This window comes from Zalophus californianus, chromosome 6 (assembly GCF_009762305.2).
Source record: "Zalophus californianus isolate mZalCal1 chromosome 6, mZalCal1.pri.v2, whole genome shotgun sequence".
Lineage (NCBI taxonomy): Eukaryota > Metazoa > Chordata > Mammalia > Carnivora > Otariidae > Zalophus > Zalophus californianus.
Window position 1 is genome coordinate 145,351,810 of NC_045600.1, and position 17,939 is coordinate 145,369,748.

At 45.3% G+C, this 17,939-nt stretch overlaps 1 protein-coding gene and 1 long non-coding RNA gene across 8 annotated transcripts in view; one reads left to right on the top strand and one right to left on the bottom strand.

Annotated features, from left to right (window-relative positions):
* ZFAND6 (zinc finger AN1-type containing 6) overlaps positions 1-12,033 on the bottom strand; it is a 67,725-nt gene extending 55,692 nt beyond the window's left edge. For 2 of the 7 annotated variants that reach the window (XM_027570752.2, XM_027570747.2), the window contains exon 1: positions 11,888-12,033. The gene's annotated coding sequence lies outside the window, so the exon portion shown is untranslated. Of the gene's footprint in view, positions 1-2,578; positions 2,669-11,887 lie in introns of those variants that run through there. The other 5 variants (XM_027570748.2, XM_027570753.2, XM_027570751.2 and 2 more) reach the window with 5 other exon arrangements.
* Positions 12,034-12,574: 541 nt separating this feature from the next.
* The window catches only part of LOC113910481, a 46,459-nt gene continuing 41,094 nt past the window's right edge, over positions 12,575-17,939 (top strand). The window contains exon 1 of the long non-coding RNA XR_003516062.1: positions 12,575-12,733. This is a non-coding gene — a long non-coding RNA (uncharacterized LOC113910481). The remainder of the gene's footprint in view (positions 12,734-17,939) is intronic.

Genomic DNA, 17,939 nt, shown 5'->3' on the forward strand with positions numbered 1-17,939 from the left:
ACACAATGACCAACAAAACATTAAGCTCTGGAAGTTGGAGACACGATGTTATCAGTAATTGAAAAAATTCACAGAAAATAAGTTAAACTGCAGCTGTGTTCAACTACTTTGTGTCAGCGAGTCAGAGCTTCACCCACCATTTATCACAGCCTCCCATTCATCAATTAAATTAGTATTTTTAATTGTCTTGAATTTTGCTTTAAAACAACTTTTTAAGTTTATTCTACAACATTAGTTAACAAGTTCATAACCTGAGCAGTTACGGCCTAGCCCACTGAACACACTAGCTGTTGAAAGCACATGATCAGCAGTCATTGCCAAACAAAGAGTGTTCTTAAAGACAGACAAAAAACATGGGTCTAGTACTGCTGTGTGAGTGCACAGTCGTCTTCTCACATTTAATTGAAAACGTATGAAATACTGGAAAGGTGCTGATATAATACCATTTTAAAATGTAGATCTACACATACTAATTCTGTTTCTCTACCATATAAAAACCCAGGCATGCACAGTAGGCTGTCCACACCTGTTCAGAGTCGAGTAATGTTAAGTGGCACTACTGTAGCCCTTCTCTACAAATGTTTCTGATAGATCTTCTTGTAAGAAATTATTTCTTCCAATAAGTGCTTACTAGAAGAAGCACGTAAGACCTTGTCTGAACAGCCAGGCCAATGTAAAACGTTAAGCCCAGTACTTACTGACAGCAATACATGTAATAAGTAAATTACCCAATGAAGATATAATCGCTCACTTAAGCAGGTAAAAATTTTTCCAATTTCTTTCAGCTTGTTTTAATATCCAGAAAATGACTTTATATTCATCTACATCTTGGAAAATGGGATTTAAAATAGGTTATTAGTTTAGGCAAAAACTAATCACCCAATCGGAGAGCTTCAGAGGCACACTTTAATACAACATTTAAGGGGCTACCCATTAGAGAAATTTTGAAGCACATCCTGCTGGTGGCAATATAAACTGCTATAACCTTTCTAAAAAGCAATTTGGCCACTGAAGTGTTCATATCCTTTGATCTAGGTAAGCCCACTCAGGGGATTTTTCCAGAAGAAAAATCTTGGGAAAGATGAGGAAATATTTTTAAATGTACACAAAGAAGTCTGTTTAACACAACGCTATTTAAAATGGTGAAAAATTAGGAACAATCTAAATGTAATACAGGCAAAAGACTAGGTCAATTAAGGTCCTAACTTAAAAGAATTATACAACTAAAATTAAAACAATTTTAACAGATGACACAGTTTAGTGAAATATAAAACTACAATTATTTACAATTATGGGAAAAATACAGGAATTTGGTAAGGTACAGAAGAGGAAAAAGAAAAAATAAGAGCACCACACAGTGATGTTCTTATGGGTATATAGTGACTTTTCCTGATTTTATCATTACTATTATTACTATGATATTGTTTAAGCAACAGAACAGAAAGCATACATTTAAAAACCTCTGCATGAACTATAAGGGGTAGCACAGCAAATACAGCTACACCGGCTGAAATGCTTAGCAGGCACTTGCGCCGATTATTCAGATGAACTCTTACACCTTTATTTCTAGGAGATCAAAGGGCAACAATATGAAGAAAACAGTCTCTAAAGAACACCCTGGTAGTGAAACATACTATAATTATTTCATAAGTTAAGAAATGTCAGTAGATTCAGAGATAGTTTCCAAAAAGTTGTGAGAGCCCACCTACAGCTCTGCACCCATTCCCCGCTCCTGTTGAGGGTGTTTCTTAGGTCCACGTCTGAAACAGATGGGAGTTTGAATGAAAAAGCGAGTACTTTTACCTTGTGCTACACAGAATGAAGTCAATGAGCTCCTCAACAACAAATCCGGGGCACACTAAGGATGCCAGCCCGCTGCCCCGTCCGCAGCACGCTGTAGTTGATGGGGGTGCTGGGGTGAGTCCGGGGCACACTGCAGGGGGAGGGGCTGGGGGTGAGTCCGGGGCACACTGTAGGGGGAGGTGTTGGGGGTGAGTCCGGGGGATACTGTAATGGGGGAGGGGCTGGGGCAAGTCCGGGGCACACTGTAGGCGGAGGTGGTGGGGGTGAGTCCGGGGGACACTGTTGGGGGGGTTCCTGGGGGTGAGTCCGGGGACACTGTAGGAGGAGGTGCTGGGGGTAAGCCCAGAGCACACAGTAGTTGGGGGGGGTCCTGGGGGTGGGAGGGATAGCCCCGGCGACGCCGACCAGTGACCGCACTCGCGCCCGAGCCCCCGCCGCCCGCCCTCCCGTGGATTCAACGACCCCCTGAGTTCAGGGGCACGACCCCCTCCAGGTGTGAGGGCGAGGAAGCCCGTTGCTGGAGAGGACCCCGGCCCCCACGACCTCTAACCACACTCAAGCTCTCAACTAGAGATCCTGACGAACAAAGTCAAGTTTGATCCTCTCAACACCTATTTCCTGTCCAAACAGCCCTTTTGTTCTGCTTCCCTGCTTAATGTTAATGTTCGGTTTGCATCAGAAAATAGCACAATGACAGAACCGAGCACACACAGAAGCATAAAGGAGCAAAAGTGTAAAATAAAGGATTATTAGAAGATCGGAACAAAAATCCTACCACCAAAACCTCCACAATTTTCTGTTTGCTTCCCCTCAGATTAACTTCACTTGAAGCTGTGCTCCACGGCAACCAAGCATGAACGGCAGGCCCCGCCCCCTGCAGTCTACTGGCCGACGAGGATATGCCCCGCCCCGAGCAGGAGGCTCGTCGCTGCGATTGGACGCGGCTGACATCCATTATTTTAAAGAACTTTTCCTTGCTAGCAGGTTCGGTCGCACCCGCCGAAACCCGCTGATAAGCTGGTTTCTTAAAGGGACAGCAGGCAGTGTTTCGGTTTCCCAGGGCAAAGTGTTTGCTCACTCTTTTGTCTGGGAAAAAACGCACACACCAAGGCGCCGCGACCAAAGTCTGACAGCCGCAGCGCCCACCTGCAGTTCTGGGACCAACTCTTCAAAACACGATGCTCTTAGCCTACGTCATTTTAGGTTCTACACAGCCATGAAGGTAAAGTGAAGCTCGGTATAGGACACACTCCCTTTACAACAGAGTTCACAGGTTGTCTGGAATTTTTTAAAGTGGCAACAGAAAATCCACTACAAAATTCTGCCAAACTGAACAAGAACGGTATTTTATCTAAGACTTAAAAATAGGATCATTTAAGTCATGGAAAATAGATAACCCTGAAACACTAAATGCAAAATACTCATTTTTGCACCACCAAAGTTACTGCTACTCTGTCCTCAGCATCACCGCAGGGTAAAAATTGGGGGGCCCTCAAACTCTAGTATTTCTACTTAAAAGTGCACACACATCTACAGGTCTGACGTGTCTGCCTCGGTGAGTGCGCAGCCAAGGCAAATGGACATCTACAAAAGGGAAAGGCAACCTGCCCTGAGCGCAAGTTCTGAGTGAAGTCCAGGATGATTTTAGTTGTTTTATTTTTAAATTACCATTGCTTTTTAATCAAGGGTAGGCACAATTTTGCAGCCTCCTTGAGCATTCATTAATTTAAGGGGCCGTGAGCAGCCCGGAGTGCAGCCAAAGGCAGGGAGACTCCTCTGAGAATACTGAGTGACAGTAAATGTCACCTGTGGAGATTCTAAAGACATCACACGCAAACACGTGCCTTTATACATTACTAAGTTTGCTGTATTTTATTATGTTTATTTTAATTAGAACTGCTTATGTTTTAATAGCTTGGCCAATCAAATATTACTGACATTAATCACTACCTGACTGAATGGCATTTTAACTTGTTCAGTAAAGTCTAATTTTCACCCCTACCAAAATTTTAACTGATTTATAAAAATAAATCCAAAAAAGTAATGCAAATTAAGGTGGTTTCTTCTCAAAAATACTTTCAATAAGTTTATATAAAAATTTTTAAAATTAAATGTACAGTTTTCAAAGTTCAAAATCTTGCAAGCATTTTTCCTGAAAGAAAATCCATATATTAGAACAACACAAAGCCAACAAACTTGTTTTGAATACAAAGAGAAATCTGTAGGAAACTGAAAATTCACATAATTGCAACTAGACATGAATATGGAGTAATGCCCTGCAGAAGCCCAAACAGCTGCATCATCTATTATGCCTTTTAAGTGGACAAACTGAAAGAGCCAATTCACAGAGGCCTAGTCCCAAGATGCTTTGCAAGGATTCACTGCTCTGAATGCCCAGTACTTTACGAGTCAAGTTCAGGTTTTCTTCCCACTGTGTGGACACTCTCACCAAACAACACTGGAAGCAGAAGAGGTACAGGAGCAAGTAACAGAAAGAATACATAATTCGAGTTACAGCATAAAACTTGGGGGGAAAAAAAAAGGTTTAAGATGGCCAAAATTTGACAGGGCTATAGAAAAAGAGATGGCAAGCTTTTATATCTTAAAATTTGGCAAGCATAAAATTAGAAGACAGTTATGGGAACGAAAAAACCTTTGCTCTGACATCAATTTTTCACTTCAGAGTTAATTATTTGTATAAAACAGACACATATTACATACACTAAAATAACACCAGGACCACTCTCAATCTACAACCCAAAAAAGAAATACAGACGTGGTTATACCAGATTATTCAAAGATCTCTAGGACCTAATTGAAAGAACTTCACAGTGATAAATATCATTTTAGGTGGCTCACAGGTTAAAAATAAGGGGATTTTATTCCACTTCTAAATCAGTTGCAGAAGAAAACAGCAAAAATAAATAAAAAGCAACACCACAACTGAGATTATCTGAAAACAATATTGCTTCAGAGAAACAAGAAACCTGCAAAAGTTCCAAGGCTCCCTGATTGCATGTGACAATACCACTTTTTGAACATTAAGTATTCAAAGGACGTACTGTGTATTCTTGGTGGGGGAGGAGCTCAGAAGCCTTCCCAAACCTATCAACTAACAATGTAGATGATAACAAGCCAGAACAACTTGGTCTCATCTCACTTTAAAAAAAGACCCTCTATAAGGAGCAAGTACCTAGACTACCAGGATTAACTTCGGTAGGTACAGAACAGGGTGAAAGCTTCCTCAGAATTTTAAAGGACTGAGAACAGTTCAAACTATTCTTCACACAACAGAAACTAATCCTTGGCATTGGCCCTGGGTGCTAACAGGTGGGTTTATGTAGTAACTGATAAAAGGCCCAGCCTGACATTCACGAAGCATGACCAGGTCACTAAAGATGTGGTCTCAAAACCACTACCTAATGGAGGAAAAAAAAATTAGAAAAACATTTCCCTGACAAATACACATTGCTTACAAAAGTGAGGCATGTATCTGTTTGCAACGCCTGCCCTGTGTCTCCCAGTTCATTAAGGGAAAACAACACAAGGGGAACACTGGGAGCAAGGGGGAAGGATAATGGCCCATTCAGCAAAATCCTAAACACAAAGGGAACATCAAGGAAACAAAGGGATAGGAAAGCATAAACCAAGCTGAGGTATCTTTCTATAAGACAATAAACTGTTTTAAGTCTACAGGGATAAACAAGGTCACCACAAATGTAAACTAAAAAGGAACAGGAATCACAGTATTGAGACCAAAGTATAAGAAAAAAGCATTCCCAATACTCAGTTATTAAGATTTAATAGCCATAAATTTTCACGTGCCAAGTAACATACCACCACCAATCTAAGTAAACTGCGAGACATAGAAAAGTGATGGAAAACAGATCTGCAGACTCTGAGTTCCCTCCTCTCTCCTTAGCAGCCTGAGCTAGAAAAAAATAAAAGATGAAAAAATAAATGATCCACTCTAATTATTTAATAAAATTAATTTTTATATAGCTATCAAAAGAAAAGCTCCTTTTTTCAACAGTCATGGAAATTTTTAAAGAATTATAGTCACAGAAAATGAACAATTTTGAAAAGCACAAACTGAACAGGTAACATCCTCTGATGACCACACAGTAATGTTCAAAGTTAACAGAAAAATGTATGAACTCATCAAAGGTTCCAAACACCTACTGTATGCTGGGTCCCGCTAGCCGCTGTGGACTGTGGAGACTGAGGGTCTGGAGTCAGACCACTGTTGTCCCGCAGCGATGTCATGGGAACCACAGGTAATTTTCCGTGTTCTCGTAGCCACATTACAATGTTAAAACAGTTAAATTAATTTTACTTAACACAAAACATATAAAATAGCGTTACTTCAATATATAATCATTCCTAAATTGAGATTTTTTTCTTTTTTTTTGTAGTAGAAATCCAGTTCATATTTCATGCTTATGGAATCATTCAGACTTGTGATATTTCAACAGCCAGTGGCTACTTAAATTTATATCTCTGCTGTCCAGTACAACAGCCACTAGCCACATGTGGATACTGAACAACTGGTATGTACCAGTACAACTGAGGAACAGAATTTATAGTATTACTTAATTTTAATAGATTTAAATAGCCACAAGTGGCTATCTACCAGCTTGGAAATAGCAGCTCTCGTGAAAGAAACAGACACTAAAACAAGTGACATACACTTAATGAATTGCAGTTATTACAATATTTACAGAAGAAATGTCCGATATGAAATGAGTAAATATAGCCAACAGAGGGCTTAACGTCTTTTGCCAGCATTAAGGAAGGATTCTTCAAGGAAATCACAATTAAGCAAAAGGGCACAGCATATGCAAAGGTCTTGAGTGGAGAAAAACTGGAAAATACAGTAGAAATAATGAAGGAAAGCAACCAAGGGGTGAAATCATCTTAAATTATTCATAGGAGACTGATTTGGGTCACAGAATCCAAACAGGGTAGGAACGCAGAGAAGTGGAAGCAGCCCTATCTCTTGGAAATAATGTAAGTCTCCCCAGGAGGTCTTGCGGGACCCACTGCTCACTCGGTGAGCCCTAGTCATTCCACTCTTCTGTCAAATCCTAAATCAAGCCAGGCTCTTCTGTCCTTTTTGTGCTATAGCACTTCCCTTTGCTTGAAAAACTTCCCCCAGCTCTTTCTTGATCTTAGAATTCAAAATCACAGTTCCAAATTTTCTATAGGACAAGCTTCAGGCTCAAAACTGTTTACAGGGCAATTTTTACAAAAAAAGAAATTTGTAAAAGAAACTCAGTGTGCCATTGTTACATGATTTTTTTTTAATGTTCTGACAGATCCAGGAAACTCTTAAAGAAACTCCCCAAACCAACCTTGGTTCCACCATTAAGTTTTTTTTTTTTTTTTTTTTAAAGATTTTATTTATTTATTTGAGAGAGAGAGAATGAGAGAGAGAGAGCACATCAGAGGGGATAGGGTCAGAGGGAGAAGCAGACTCCCCGCCGAGCAGGGAGCCCGATGCGGGACTCGATCCTGGGACTCCAGGATCATGACCTGAGCCGAAGGCAGTCGCTTAACCAACTGAGCCACCCAGGCGCCCTCCACCATTAAGTTTAAATATTACATCCTCACAGAGACATTCTCAGGCCATCCAATTAGCACATGCCAATCCCTATTGGCACACCGTATTTCTTTCCTTCCTAGCACTTGTCAACATCTGAAAACTCTTTCTTTGGTTTGTTAATAGCCTAGCTTTCCCAGAGACTTGGAACTTGGTGAAAGCAAAGGCCCTGTGCGTTCACCACGGAGGCTTGAGCACCGGGCACAAAGTCCAGGCGGCAAGGAGCAACGGCAGCGATGAGGGACAAGTAAATAAACAGATATTTTTACATGTCAGCATTTAAGGAATGTAGCTAAAACTACATGCAAAGGAGAATTTAATGGCACTAAAATTTTTTATTATACAACATATAGAAATAGAGTTTTTTAATTTAAAAATTCAAAACCCAAAAACAACCTACAGACCCTAAGGAAATCAACTAAAAAACTCAAGAACAAAGCAACAGCCAAAAATTTGGGGAGGAAAAGGGAGGGAGACTAACAGTAACAAAATGAAAACACATTATTACTCCCAACTACTAAAACAATGTGCACTAGTATCAAATCATGAATACTGAATAAAAGCTAAAAAGAACCAAATATATAGTATATAATAAAGACAGCTTTATTTCAAGGCAACAAGAAAAAGATTTTTTTTTTTTTTTTTTTTTAAGATTTTATTTATTTATTTGAGAGACAGAGAGAATGAGAGAGAAAGCACACGAGATGGGGGGAGGGTCAGAGGGAGAAGCAGACTCCCTGCCGAGCAGGGAGCCCGATGCGGGACTCGATCCAGGGACTCCAGGATCATGACCTGAGCCGAAGGCAGTCGCTTAACCAACTGAGCCACCCAGGCGCCCAAGAAAAAGATTTTTGTTAATGGGGCTAAAACAACTGATTATTTATTACGGAAAAATAAAGGAAGTTATTTCACTTCATGTATGATGTCAAAACAAATCCCAGAAGAAGAGAAAGAGATAGACATGAAAATGAAACCATAAAAGAACTAGAAGAAAACAGTTAATCTGGGCAGGAGAACCCAATAAATATGAAAGTAAAGTAGCCATAGAAAGGAGATATTAACCTAAATTTCTAAAAGGGCAAAAACTCTTTCAAGTTAAAATAAAAAATACCCTAAGCAAATAAAAGGCAAACAAAGAGCCAGGGAAAGTATCTGCGGGATGTGACAAGGGGCTGCTATCCTAAATATACAGAAGAATAAAAAGGGTATTGCCAATATAGAACACTGCCCCAAATGAGCAAAAGACAGATTAGAAGATACAATACCTCTCTCTCCACTCGTCATCATAATTAATTTAAGAAATATATAACCAGGAAGCACCTGGGTGGCTCAGTCGTTAAGCGTCTGCCTTCGGCTCAGGTCATGGTGCCAGGGTCCTGGGATGGAGCCCCGTGTCAGGCTTCTGCACGGCGGGAAGCCTGCTTCTCCCTCTCCCACTCCCCCTGCTTGTGTTCCCTCTCTCTGTCAAATAAATAAATAAAATCTTTAAAAGAAAAGAAAGAAATATATAATTAGTCTTATGAAAAGGGAAGGCAGGAAAGAAAATATTCAAGCATTGGCAAAGATATGGAGGAAATGTGTATTCTCTCACATTTTTTGTCAAACTTTATACTGGTTTGATCAACTTTATGTTAGGTAAATTTTTTAAAAGATCTGACAATATTTATAAAAACACAAAAAAATGTTCATATACTTTGACTCAGTCACTGTAAGACAGACTGAATCCCAAAGAAATAAGAAAATGGAAAAAGACTTAGCTCTTCACCACACTCTAATAGTGAAAAAAGGATGAAGCAACAAGTCACATGACAGGTGATTAATTACAGTAAGATGAAATGCTATATGCCCTTACAGAATCCTATGTATGTGGATCTAACTTCTGCCGTCAAGTGAGAGACAATAACCAAATAAACCACTTCGGATGACGGGTTCCATAAAGAAATGAAGCGGAGTCACAGGGTCAGGGAACTTGAAGGACAGTACCAAGGGGTGAAATAAAGGCATCTCTGAAGCAATGACATGTGAGCAGACATACCATTGGATGTGCCAGAGAGCAAAAGTTTTAAGGAAATAAGCGTAGCATGCTCAAGAATCCCAAAAAGACCAGTACAGCTGGAGGTGCATGACTCAGGGTGTCAGGGGGAAAGCCCGCAAGGCTGGATGGTCTCGAGCTGCACCATCCAACCCACAGCCACAAGTCATGTGTGGCTAGCTATTCGGCACTTGAAACATGGCCAGTCCCCGATGCACTCTAAGTGGAAAATATATACTGGATTTTGAAGACAGTCTGAAAAAAGTATAATATCCCATTAATAATTTCTTATGCTAATCACTTAATGAAATCATAGTATCTTGGGTTACATAAAATATATCTCACCTGTTTCTTTTTTTTTTAATGTGGCTATCAGAAAGTTTTAAAGATTTTACCTCTTTGAGAACGGGGTGGGGGAGGGAATCTCAAGCAGACTTCCCACTGAATGTAGAGTACTACATGGGGCTCGATCTCACAACCATGAGATCATGACCTGAGTCAAAATCAAGAGTCAGATGCTTAACTGAGCCACCCAGGTGCCCCTGGCTATCAGAAAACTTTAAATTACTTATGTAGCTACTCCTGCACCTTTAAGAACAAGTTATTTGGAGCTATCTATAAACTCCCATTACTTACACACACCACTTTCCGGAAGTTAACGCTGCTCCCTACTTTGTCAGTGCATTGCTGTTAGCATGGTAAATAACACGTCACTCTAGAAGCACACCGCTTGGGGCACTCATAAATCTGAGGCTAAGGAACTAAAGAGTACTTAAATGTGTGGTGAGCATATCCCAATACCCCCCACACATCTTCCCCCAAAAATGTCCAGGAGAGCACCCTCCATGTCATTCCACAGAAGAGCACCTTGGTCCTCATACTTTTCCTTAAAGGCTCTGCCATTTGATAGGGGCTTCCCTTGACCAAAGTCTGCAAAGCTGGAAGGACAGATGGAGGGCAGGTTTCCCTGACATGGTATGCTAAGGAAGAAGAGAAGTTTTAGGTGATCTGCCAGAGATGACACAAAGGGGGGGCTGGCACACAAAGACTGATTAATTTTACACACAATCAAGGGTTTTTTGTACTTATATTTACTTTTGCATTGAAAAAGTAGACAGCAGCTGGCGCCTGACTTCTCCCAGTGAGATTTCAAAGGAAAAGACTCACGATCCATACACAATGACAGGAATCTGGGTTTCTTTCAAACGTTCAGAAACCATGAGCCAATCACGGCGGCTCCGAGTCTTCCCCGAACGCCCCTCATTCTCTCCCGCAATCTAACCCTCTCTGCTCTCGAGGAACCGGGGCAGGCGTGCGCCGGGAGCAGGAAACAGGCAGGCTTCCTGGGCCCCAGCTGCTGAGAGCCCGGAGTTCTCCGAGCCCACGACTCGTGGAGGGTGAGCACAGTGCTGCGCGGTCCCCGAGTCATCACGGTCCCGGCTGTTGTCACCAAGCTCGAAAGAAGAGCGCTCCAAACACACATACAAACGTGATGAAACTGTATGTTTTTAGAAGGCGAGACATGATAAACACGAAGCTGAGTGGACTGCACTGAGTCGCCAGGTGAGGAGGCCGGGGCACAGGGCCCCGGCGAGCAGATGCCAGCCTGGGTCGGTTCCAGCTCTCGGGGTGCGAGCCAGCAGCCAGCGGTCTCTCTCGTCATACTACTTTTCAGTACTCCTCTGCTTTAGAAAGGCGGCCTTACGGGAGTCTGCGGCACGCTGAACCGCCGATCCCAGGAAACGGCCCCTCCCCGCCCCCGCTCCCCTGCCTGCCCAGGTGATTCTGTAAAAAGTGCAAGGAGCAGAGTGGGGAGGCAACCTGTTGCATAAACGTAAATGTGCGTCTTTTGCAGAAAAAGAGCATTTTTCCCTTGAAGCTCTGGCCCGGTAATTAGCCCCGGGCCAACCTCGGAGGTCAGCGTAGCTCTGTCGGGAAAAGGAAACTCCGGCTGCAAGCCTCGCTCGGGGCCTCGGGGCCCGCACACAGCGCGGGCTCCGACCGCCCCCCAACTTTCAGCGCGCAGAGGAGTCCCGGGGCGCCCCCTCCTCACCTAGACCGGCTGCCGCAGGGGACGGGGGGTGGGGGCGCTCGGGACCCCCGCCCCGCCCCCCGCACACACCCGGGCCGCAGGAGCGCGCCGTGACAGGAGGGACCGCCCCCGGCCGGGGCCGCGGGCGCAGCAGGTGGAGGCCCGTTCCCCGCCCTCCCGCCTGCCAACTGCTCCGAGCGGGGGCGGGGGCTCGGCGAGCGCAGCCCCCGGCCCGCCCGGCCCGCCCGGCCCCCCCGCCCGCCGTCCTGGCTTCCGCCCGCCAGCCCGGGAGCGCCTCAGCCGCGCCTCGGCCGCGCCTCGGCCGGTGGGGGAGGGGAGCGGCTCCGGCCCCCCGGCCCCCCCCCCCCCCCAGCCTCCTCAGCCCCCTCGGTCCCCCGTCCCCGGCCGCGCTGCTCACCTGGCGGCGGCCCTCCCCGCCCGCCGCGCTGCCCGCCGCCGCCGGTCGCCGCCGGAGAGTGGGGACAGGTGAGGCCGCCGAACCCCTGCTCGCTCCGGCCCCGCCGCCGCCGCCGGCCCTCCGTCCGCTGTTTATTAAACTTTTCTGTTTGGTTGTTCGGCCTGTGACGCGACCGCGGGCCCGAGCTCTGCGATTGGCCGGCGCCCCGCGCTGACGCGGCGCCCCGCCCGCCGCCTAATTATTACCGGCCGGGCGGGGCCGCGGGGGCGGGGCCCACGGCGCGCGGCGATTGGCCGGCGCCCCGCGCGGGGGGCGGGGCGGAGCGCTGGGAGCCGCGCCCCCTGCCTCGCCGCGCGCCTGGCGCTTCTTCCGCTGGGCTCGCGCGGATACCGGCGCGGGTGGGCCGGGGGCTTCTGGTGGCTGGCCTCGTGTTGTGTGGCCGTCAGTGCGGGCCCCTCCGCTCCCTCGCCGGGCGCGGCGCCGGAAAGCGTGTGTTCCCCCTGTCAGTCTTGCACAAGGGAACTCCGAACCGGGCGCACGTGCGACCCCCTGCCCCCAGCCGGGCGAGCGCTGGGTCCGAGCCCGGGGGGGGGGGGGGGGGCGCCGCGCCCCGGCGTGCACACGCCGCCACGCGCGCACGGACGTACGGGTGCCACGCGCGCCCTCCTGAGACCCCGGTGCCGCGGAGCGGTGCGGGCGGCGCCCCAGCGCGGGGGGAGCGAGTGCGGGCGGGAACGGCGCCCCCGGAGCGCCTCGGCCTTCAGGCTCCCGTGCAGCCCAAGCCGGAGCCCCGAGATAGAGGTCGAGGACGTTCTGTCGTACCTTGAGAGAGGGTGCGGCCGACAGGTAGGAGCAGACCGAGTCTCCAGCGTCCTGTCTGTTTTCAGATCTGATGTTTTATTCACCGTGAAGTTTTTACATTCATACTCTGATGCTCAAAAAAATAGTATCAGGATCTTATTTATCTTGATTACTGAGCTTTTTGGTGCCCCTCTACATTTTAAGCTCGAAGTATCCCCGTGTCCTCACCGCGGTTGAGTCTCGCTTCGGGGAGAGGGATTTTGGCGGGGCAGGCGGTGTAGAGGCTGGGTCTTTGCAGGTATAGGCCTTTGGGGATAAGAAGCGGCTAACCACTGAGGAGGCACAGGCCGGGAGGGGGTCCTCAAGGAGAAGGTGGCCTTAGGTTTTGGCAACGAAGAGTGCGTAAGGCTCGGCCATGCTGGGAACGGAAAGCAGCATTTTCCTGCTCTCCCAAAGAGGCGGGAAGGTAGAATTGGGGGTTTGAAGAACAGTCTGATGTGTTTTGAGGTGACAGGCAGGGCTTCGGGGCGAGGTGACGAATGCCTCGTGTAACGTTGAGCTTGCTATCCGCAATAGGAGGGGGACAGCCCTAAACTGGAGGGAGCTTGTGCGGGGTGGAAAGGTACTCAGAGGGTGTTTTTAACAGTCATTCAAATTTAATTTTGAACACAGACACACAAACGGTGGGTTAACCCAAGAGAAGGGGGTTTTGTCCAAGGATCTCATCTCTGATAATGGAGACCAGGTTATACTGGAGGCTAGAGAATGTTTTAGGCTCACGTATTACAAGTCTTAAAAGCCAAATTGAGTATTTGACTTTGCTTGGTGGGAAATGGGAAGCCATTATAGAATGAAAAGGACTGTAGGGAGGGAAGGAAATGGTGGATTATAACAATTTGGTGGGTTCTGCAGGTACTAGGAATAAATTTGCAGCCTGGGGTTCTCTCAACTATTCACTGCCCTCTTGGCATTGCAGAGTAGAACTATATGGAAAGATTTTAGGTTTTTGGCCACGATTTGCATCCCTATTAAGACACATTCTTGGCTCAGTGACGGTGAGCAAGACCCACGACCTCCCTGGATCTCAATTTTCTGTTAGTATACGAAACATCAGTGAACAAAACAAAGATGCCTGCCCTCATCGATTTTTTCATTCTAATGGGCAAAACACGTAATAAGTATTTGTGTTGTGAGTTAGAAGATGGTAGGAGGTATAGACAAGAAAATGTACGCCAGGTCCACGATGGGGGGCAGGTTGCAGTGTTAAACCCAGTGGTCAGTGTAGGCATGGCTGGGAAGGTAAGGTTTGAATGGAATTTTAAGAGGTGAGGGTATAGTCCTGTGAATGACTGGGAGAAGAGCCTTCCAGACTGAGAACGGTTGTGTGCCGGGCTGGAGGCAGATGAGCTGGGTCGATGCTGCTGTGAACATTTGTCTACAAGAGTTTGTGGGCACATACATTCTCACTTGTCTTGGGTATGTAGCTAGGAGTGGTGCTTCATGTTTGTCACTTGAGGAACTGGGAACTGCTAGGTTGTTTTTCCAAAGGGGATGCACTGTTTTACATTCCCACCAGCAAGGAGTGAGGGTTCCGGTTTGTCCACACCCTGGCAACACCTGTGAAGGGCTGTCTTCGGATGATAGCCCACCCTAGTGAGAATGAAGTGGAACCTTGTGGTTGGGATTTGCATTTCCCTGATGGCTAATGATGCTGAGCGTCTTTTCATGTGCTTATTGGCCTTTTCTGGATCTTCTTTGGAGACATGTCTATTCAGATCCTCTGCTCATTTTTAAATTGGGTTATTTGTCTTTTTAATTTTGGGTTGTAAGGGTTCTTTACGTATTCTGAACACAAGTCTCCTATCAGATATGTAATTTGCAAATATTTTCTCTCATTTGTGGATCGTCGTTTCACTTGATTGCTGATATCATTTGAAGCCTAGAAGTTTTTTTTTTTTTTTAAAGATTTTATTTATTTGAGAGAGAGAGAATGAGAGATAGAGAGCACGAGAGGGGAGAGGGTCAGAGGGAGAAGCAGACTCCCCGCTGAGCGGGGAGCCCGATGCGGGACTCGATCCCGGGGCTCCAGGACCATGACCTGAGCCGAAGGCAGTCACTCAACCAACTGCGCCACCCAGGCGCCCTGAAGCCTAGAAGTTTTTAATTTTGCATTATGCTTTTCTTAGGTCCTCCCCTCCCCAACATCCAAGTAGTCACAAATTTAACTGATTCTGCCTGAGAAATCTCTCTGAAATGTAGCCCCCACACTGCCCTGTATACCCCCTTATTATTTCTCACCTGACTTTAAGCAAAGCCTCCAGACCTATTCGCTCCTCTACACCCCACCCAGATGGTCCTCCAGCTGCTTCCAGAATGATCTTTCTGAAACAAATTGAGCAGGTCAGACATCTGTGGGCTCCCCATTCCTGCTGGAACTGTTCTCAAACTCCTTCAATAAGAGTACCTGCAGCATTTTAAAAATTCAGATTGTAGGTCCACGATCTGGACACAGTGAATCAGAATCTCTAGGGGAGGAGCCTTGGCATCTATTTTTAATAAGCCCCCAGGTGATTTTTATTCTCAGAATAGTTATGCCTACAACAATGGTTCTAAACCAGGGGTGATTTTGTTCCCCAGGGGACATTTGGCCATGTCAGGAGACGTTTTTGGTGGTGACAACTCGGGGGGGCGGTGAGCCACTGTCACTTTAGTGACACTAGGGGTGCTGCTAGACATCGTGCAGTGCACAGGGCAGCCACCCACCAAGAAACTGTCAGCCCTCAATGTCAGTCATGCCACACTGAGAGCCCTGGCAGTATTTATAGGAGATAAAATATGAACTTACGCATTAGAGCCTGGCCGATTGGTCCCCAACCCTATGAAAGATCTATCGCTCTGTAAGAACCTTCGCCAACTAAGTGGCTTAAAACAACAGTTTACTACGTCTCAGGATTCTGCAGCTGGCCTCGCCTGTGCTCTGTCATGGAGAAGCTGCCGGGGCCTGTTGAGCTGTACGCCTGTTCAGTTGGGTCTCAGGTTCCATGTGTGTTTCAACGCATGGAGGTTTGGGAGGTACAAATGGTGTGAGCTTGGATGCCATTTCGGCCGTGTTCTCCTGATCACGGAAGGTGATCAAGGGGTAGGGAAACAGATTCTACTTTTTAAAGCAAGGAACTTGCGAAGATGTCGTGACCATGTTAATCCACCCACCAGCCCCCCTTTTCAATACCGTCTCCGGGGCCCACCTCCTTCTAACCTCAGTGGGGACCTGCCAGGGCCAGACCAGACTCAGGCTCCAGGCAGCAGGGGAGGAAGTACCCTCAGAAAAACTTCACACAGACTCGCGGTAGCCCTTCTTCCGACGACTTTTCATCAGAGTCTAGGCCAAAGGTTTTAGTCTCAGGACCCTCCTATATTCAAAAATTTCTGAGGACCCCAAAGAACTTTTGTTTATGTGGGTTACATCTATCAATGTGTATCGCATTAGAAATTAAAAATGAGATGTTTTAAAAATAAACATTAATTAATTTAAAAATAGTAGTAACAAACTTTTTACCTGTTAACATTTTCAAATGGAAATTAGCCATATATGCATCAGAATACGCGTCAGTAAGAAGACACCATGTTACATTTGTGCACAGAAGGCCGCCTGATGCTCAGATTTGTTTTTTCATTCTTTCTGTTGCAATATAACACCTCACGTAGCCTCTGCAACACTCCGTACACTCATAAGAAAGAGGCAAATCATGACAGTATTATAGTGAAAACAGTTCTGACCTCACAGACCCCCTCAAAGGGTTTCAGAGACCCGCAGGGGTCCGTGATCACACTTAAAGAACCATCCAGGGTTCTTCTCCCAACTGGCCCAGGCCAGCAGCTCCCTCAACTCCATGGACACAAAACTGCATTGACCGTATGTCAGGTTTAACATCTAGGGCTTCTGCCCATCTACTAACATTCATTACATTCATTTGTCAGCCCTTTTATGACCTTACCCTTGTGTGTGCACTCTCTGCTTACCCCCCACCAAACTCCTACTCATCCTTCAAAACCCACTATAAACGCCTGCTGCATGCTGAAGGCTTTCTTGACTCCTACGGGCAAAATTAGGACTCCTCCTTTATGTGTTGTCACACACGTTACCCTCCTTCTGCAATAGAATTTACCCTGTGAAATTGAAACTTATCAGTCTGTATGTTTGCCTTCTCTCTAATTAGACCAGAAACTTGTTTTTCTGAAGTTTGGGATGGTTTTTTTTTTCATATTGGAATGAGATGCAGGTTGTAAATCGATCCCTTTCCAAACCATTAACCAAGGACCCTGACAAATGTTTCAATCCTCCCCTTCCTCCTGGTTTTGTTTGAGGCCTCCTTTATCATATTCTAACTTTTTGTACATAGTAGATTTTAGATGTGGGCTTTTCCACTTATCTTCTTACTCTGCCTCAGCCATACGTCTGGTTTTAAGGAAGACCCATGGTATGTGAACCCCATGGCCTCAGAAGAAGTTTTAGTGTCTAGTGGAGTCTGTCCTTCCATCTACTATTGCTCTTTCTCTTCTGAACTTTTTTTGGAAATTCTGCTCTGTTCATGCCTCCAGGTTAACTTTGGAATAATTTTGTCAGTTTCCAAGAAATATCCTGCCAGGATTTTAACTGGGATTCCATATGCCTAAAACAATTTGGGGGGAGCAGGGAGAGAAGTGTGTACCTTCACAGAATTTGGGTGGTCCATCAAGAGGTCTGCTGGGGTTTTCCTTTTTCCATTTATTTAGCTTAAAAAAGTCTATCGACATATTTTGTTTCCTTAATTGTATGTAACTGAGTGAAATATTAAAGAGGAATGCACCCATAGTATTTCTCACTAATAATTCATTTAGGTATATTATGCTTTGTTGATACTGTAGATAAAATTTCATTTTTTCTTGTATTTTCAAACTGATCATTGATAATATATTATAATTGCTACATAATTCTATGTACCTCGTTTTATACCTAACTATTTAACCGACCTTTTAAAATAGTCTTTAATAATTTTTCGGTTGATTGCTTTGTTTTTTATCAAAATAGTATTTTCCCTCTTCCTTTACAATCTATATACTTTTTGTTTTATGTCTTACTGCTTGCAGCCAGAATTGTCAATAGATGACACTACGAACTAATTTCTGACAAATGCTGATTTCTTTGGAACAAACACTGTTTTAAAAAAATGATGCTGAGGGAGTAGCTTTTATGTTTCAATGCAGTGTGTCT